Source organism: Eurytemora carolleeae, unplaced genomic scaffold (assembly GCF_000591075.1).
Source record: "Eurytemora carolleeae unplaced genomic scaffold, Eaff_2.0 scaffold143, whole genome shotgun sequence".
Classification (NCBI taxonomy): Eukaryota; Metazoa; Arthropoda; class Copepoda; order Calanoida; family Temoridae; genus Eurytemora; species Eurytemora carolleeae.
Genome location: NW_019396656.1, coordinates 118150 through 124604, shown reverse-complemented (window position 1 = coordinate 124604; position 6455 = coordinate 118150).

Below are 6455 nucleotides of genomic sequence, written 5' to 3'. Positions count from 1 at the left end.
TGACCCCTCTCTTTTTATCATGTTGTCGGAATTGCCATTACTTCTTTTTTTCTTGTTGTGCATTTTTCTCTCATTTCTTTTTTTCTTTTGCTTGTCACAAAATGCCAGTCCTTCAGAATCAATCTTAATTACAGAAAACGCACAGTATTTCTGTCTTCTCTATCTAGGGTTCAAGCCAGGTCTATATGTAATAAATTCCGGGGATTACTTTTAGCTTACTATCTTTATTATCTATGTTTTGCTTTATCTATTACCTATGTTTCGATTTGACCATGACCGACCATTCCGGTCGATCCATATTTACCTGTATCAACGAATTAGTATAGTACGAATCGTTGTTTTAGACAGACGTATAGAGCCCGGGTGGGCTAGAGATAAAGTCGGGAAGACTTGTTATTACAGTTAGAGTTAAGTATTGAGAGATTGATCGGGACCTAGATCGTTATATATATAACGCTAGGTTTTATTTTATACTTAATATTTATTGAATTATAAGGTTACATGTCAAAAAGTGTGACCGGCGTAGCGGGCACCCAACTAGTAATATATTTACAAGGTTTATGAACGATAATGTTAATCGGTTATGAAATATACATAAAATGATATAATCACACTCTTCTGGTACAGACACACACACATGACGTTTCCGCCCCCTGGTTGTGACACTTCAAAGGGTATAGGTTTAATTATTCTTTTAGTTTAATTGATGGCTGATAAAAGAAGACATGAGTTAAATTACAACATTACTAGGGTGTTTGAATCAATATTTATAATTTGCATTTATATGATTCATCTATGTTGTATATAGTGTGAGAAAGAAGCCATATATAAATATAATATTTATATTAGAAATAAATGTTTGCATAAAACAATATTTTAAGCTAAGGGTAGTTATTTTAAGAATATGTTCATACGAAACAAACTTTTTTTGTAAAAACATTAAAGAAAACATCTAAAAATGTATACCTTGGAGGTAATTTGATATTCATTTCGAATTGAAAAGCGCATTATAGAAACCATTATAGAGAATAATTAAAAATGATGCACAAATAAAGTATCTAAATGTTTTAGAAAAGTTTAATTATAAATTGTCCTATTTGTTATAAATAATATGAATTACTAGATATATTCTACTAGTAATAGTGTTTTAAAATATTGATAATTTCTTATTCTTCAGACTTCATAGATCCACAACGGTGTTATGGAAACTCAAAGTACTTTAACTTTTACAAGATTTGATTTTTTTGTCAAAGACCCCCTTCTAAACTTCTAAACTTCTAAACTTCTAAACTTCTAAACTTCTAAACTATTCTAAACTTCTAAACTTCTAAACTTCCATTTTCACCTGTAAATGAATCAATACTTTTTATAAAGTAACCATAATAAAACATGCAAAAGTTGTCAATGTTTTTATTAATTTTCAAATTTGATAAAAATGTTGACAACTTAAAAAATGGACTTTTTGTTTATGACATTGCACATTTATTAAACGTTGCAAAATTTGCAATTATTGGCTCTATCTATCCTACTTAGCGGCTCATTAAGGCCGCATACAAAGCATCATTAAGTTAAATGTCACACTAGGACAGATTGAGATTGAGTCCAAAAAATGAGTTATGTAGATGTGTCTTGATATGTCATTAACCTGTTAAGGGACTTGACCCAATATTCGAAAGACTTCTTTTCATTTTTTTTCAAAATGATTAAATTTAACGTTGATGTTTTAAATGTTTGTTTGGTAAAATGGACACCTATTTTTTTCCTGAACAATCCCTTTGATTTGCAAAATGTTGAATCTCCTGCCGTGAATAAATTAGGTAACAACATGGATAAATAAAGATTTAATTTAAAACCAGGTCGTGCAAACAGTTCATGTTCTCATACAGTGGTTACCAAGATAAAGTGCAAAAATTCTATATTTTATATCCCTGTTTTCATACAGTGGTTACCAAGATAAAGTGCAAAAATTCTATATTTTATATCCTTGTTTTCATACAGTGGTTACCAAGATAAAGTGCAAAAAATTTAAATTTCATATCCTTGTTTTCATACAGTGGTTACCAAGATAAAGTGCAAAAAATTTAAATTTCATATCCTTGTTTTCATACAGTGGTTACTAAGATTAAGTACAAACAGTTCTATCTTTATAATAAAACATGACATTCGTACATATGTTCCCTATACCCGGAAAAACGGCTGGACTGAATGGTCTGAAATTTGTTGAGAGAACCTATGGGTACCTTGGGGATAAATAGGCTAAAAAAATTCTAAAATCTGTATTTTTCAAAGATAGAAATTTTTTTCAATTCTTTTTTAATTTCACTTGTTACTCCGGGCTCTTCAGCTAGTGATTTACATTCTTGTTCTCTTACAGTGGTTACCAAGATAAAGTACAAACAGTTCTATAGTTCATATTCTTGTTCTCTTACAGTGGTTACCAAGATAATGTACAAACAGTTCTATAGTTCATATCCTTGTTCTCTTACAGTGGTTACCAAGATAATGCACAAACAGTTCTATAGTTCATATCCTTGTCCTCTTACAGCTTGGTTACCAAGATAAAGTACAAACAGTTCTATAGTTCATATCCTTGTTCTCTTACAGTGGTTACCAAGATAAAGTACAAACAGTTCTATAGTTCAATCATATCCTTGTTCTCATACAGTGGTTACCAAGATAATGTACAAACAGTTCTATAGTTCATATCCTTGTTCTCTTATTACAGTGGTTACCAAGATAAAGTACAAACAGTTCTATAGTTCATATCCTTGTTCTTTTACAGTGGTTAACAAGATAAAGTACAAACAGTTCTATAGTTCAATCATATCCTTGTTCTCTTACAGTGGTTACCAAGATAACGTACAAACAGTTCTATAGTTCAATCATATCCTTGTTCTCTTACAGTGGTTACCAAGATAAAGTACAAACAGTTCTATAGTTCAATCATATCCTTGTTCTCTTACAGTGGTTACCAAGATAAAATGCACTTCTACCCTGAATCAGTATTGCTTTATCTCGATATTCGCAGTGGTCACTATTGAATCTTACGGAATTTGAACTTTCTGTGTTTCTCATTGGTTCAATGCAAAATTTCTTAGCTTTTAATTTACTGTACTTTCCCCGCACTTTACGGGATCTCGGATGAATATTAAAATAATCTGTAGACCAATAAAATATTAACATCGAAACACTGATCTTGACATTCCACGATATAAGAGATCCCATCTCTGGTTCATATTGTGTACACCTGCTGTGGCCAGAAACCAGTGAATTGAGATATGAAATTATACATTGTTTTTTTTTAAAGAATGTTGGTTAGATTAGAATAAACGCCACAAGCTGGTAGAGGGGGTTGCATGTTCAATGTTGTGGGAAAATTATCCCCTGAAAACATAGCTAGGGATGCTGGAAACTATTATTATGTGAAATCTAGATGAAAACAAAAACATACAAACCGGGTAAATCAAAAATATGTAAAGTTTAGGTAAAGAACCCACCTGATATATATATATATATAAAAGAAAGGATAAGAATTCAGAGGACGACTGTACGGAATGTACACTGCCTGTTTCCTAATATCCGTAATTCCCTGCAACTTCAAACGTGTTTCTGTCTTTTCAAAATAATTTGACAAGCTATTAAATTAAAGGCAGAAAACTTAGAATCGTCATATTTTAAGAGTTTCAGGTCGTCTTTACAGTCTCAAACTTCTTATAGGTTACTTATTAACGGTTATTAACTCTTAAAGAGAGATGTAACCAAGCGGGAAAATGTTAGGATAGGTATCCATCAGATTTGGAGTTATTAAAAACATAATGCTGAAGGTCAACAACCGGAAAAAATAAAAGTTGTTGTGCACGGGCAGCTTCAAATATTTCTGCTTTTATTATATTGTAAAAATAAGACCAAATCTTTCTCAATTCTATAAAAAAAATAAATCATCTGTAAAAATATGTTTTGTTGTTCACACCCGAGTTAAAAGCCGGCAGGTTCCTTTCCTGACAAATTCTAGTGTGGCGGGAAGTGCGCGTGGCATGCGCGTAGGGTCAAGTTGGGGTTAATTTCTCAACTCTCCGCGCTTCACGCACAAAACACTAGTTTGGGATTTCACAAACTAAACAACAAAATTTAGTTTTTTAACATTTATTTGCTTAGGAATTAGTTATATCCTGTTTGGAATTAGTTATGTCCTGTTTAGGAATTAGTTATGTCCTGTTTAGGAATTATTTATGTCCTGTTTAGGAATTAGATATATCCTGTTTAGGAACTAGTTATATCCTGTTTAGGAATAAGTTATGTCCTGTTTAGGAATTAGTTATGTCCTGTTTAGGAATTAGTTATGTCCTGTTTAGGAATTAGTTATATCCTGTTTTGAGATGAAATGGAGAGTGCCCTTTTACTCTCAAAGAAACAGAGTTCTTGCCACAAACACAAATTGTCTAATCCTCATATTTTTGCAATCTGATGGTGTAGACCTTTTATATTTCAAACCTTTGAAATATATAAAGTCTACTTCATCGGGTTGCAAAGATATAGGGATTAAATAATTTGAGTTTGTGCCAAAAACTGAATTTCTTTTTTTGTCAGCGTTTAAGAAAAAAATTGTATTTGCAATTTCGCGAACACTCCCTTTAAGGAGTTTTATAAATATTTCTCTATTCTGAAAGGGACTGTACACTTAATTCCAAATTTTCCTATTCACATGTTTGATAGATATCGATCCATTGTCCGAATTTAATGAATTTAAGCCGCGTCTAAAATCCCCAAAAACCGGTTTCAATTAAGCGCCGGCTTAAATCTGGAAACATTGAATACAGTTTTAAGTGAAACCAACACTATTTGAGCCGCGGCTCAAATTCTTTAAATTCGGCCTCATGTTTCTTTTTTTAAAACTTATTTCCTTAATTTATTGTTTTACTGTAAAAGTAAAATGCACTGAAGTCTTTAGGAAATTTTATTTTATACTTGAAGGTATAAAAATAAGCAAAAATCTATTTATGGAGTGGATTGTTTGAAGAATTTGTAATCTTTGCATACTAAATATTTTACAGCTTTATCACCACGTTTGGTTGATATTTTTTAATAAAAACTATTTTAAATTGAAGTTAAAAATTTCGTTTATTGGACTGTATATGTTCTGTATATATGATTTGTGGGCTAATTAGGCAAATATTTCTACCACGAGTATTCATAAATACATAGTTTCAACTTTCAACAACAAAAAGAAAAGCGTAAAAAATATTATTAATTAAACTTGTATTTTAATATTCCATCTTATTATTTTTTGAAACAAAAAGATTTAAACGAATAGAAAAATTTCTTTAAAGTTTTTAAACCAGAAATATGAGATTAGCAATTTTGTATAGATATTGTTAATCTTAAACGTTTGATCTCGATACCTAATGTGAGAACTGTTAATTTGCTGATCAATGTTTGATCCCTCAATTATAGTTGTCCCTGCAGGGTATAACCATCATGGAATATTAAAGAATAATTAGTTTAATCCGGTCATAGATCTGGAGATTAGTTGATCCACAACACTCAAGTTCTGACTTCTGAAAGGTATTTCTTATAAATATAAAAATACTACAAGGATTTTTTTTTAAATCGAAATGTAACTGAAGAATAAAATGTTCAAAGCTCATTTTTAGAAAGAAAATAGATGTCAGTTAAAACTCATAGAGACATGTCATTATAGAGACTTGTCATCATAGAGACTTGTCCTTATAGAGACATGTCATTATAGAGACTTGTCATCATAGAGACTTGTCATTATAGAGACATGTCATTATAGAGACATGTCATTATAGAGACTTGTCATCATAGAGACTTGTCATTATAGAGACTTGTCATTATAGAGACATGTCATTATAGAGACTTGTCATCATAGAGACTTGTCATTATAGAGACATGTCATTATAGAGACATGTCATTATAGAGACTTGTCATTATAGAGACTTGTCATTTATAGAGACATGTCATTATAGAGACATGTCATCATAGAGACATGTCATAATAGAGACATACCATTGTAACCAAAAGAAAAAGCAAAAATTTGAACGTATTGGATAAAGGAAATTTTAAAGAAGGGGTAAGAGGTAGAGGCGAAATTGACTTGATGGGGGGATAGGGATAAAAACCCCTAACTTACCATGAAGAAATAAATATCTATAAAAAGCATAAAAAGCTTATGCGAATGCATCTTAAACAATAAACATGTCTGAATAGTGCAATTCAAAACAAGAAAACAAGAACAATTGTACATTCAATACTCAGGGTACTCAGGGTACTCAGGGTACTCAGGGTACTCAGGGTACTCAGGGCCCTTTTTTATCGATTTACAAGGAGTTTCTTTAAACATAAGAAAAAAAAATTTTCATTGAAACTTCTGTTTTTGTATTTTACAGACAATACACGGGCAGCCGTAGTACATTTGAATTTCCAAGCTGGGTCAA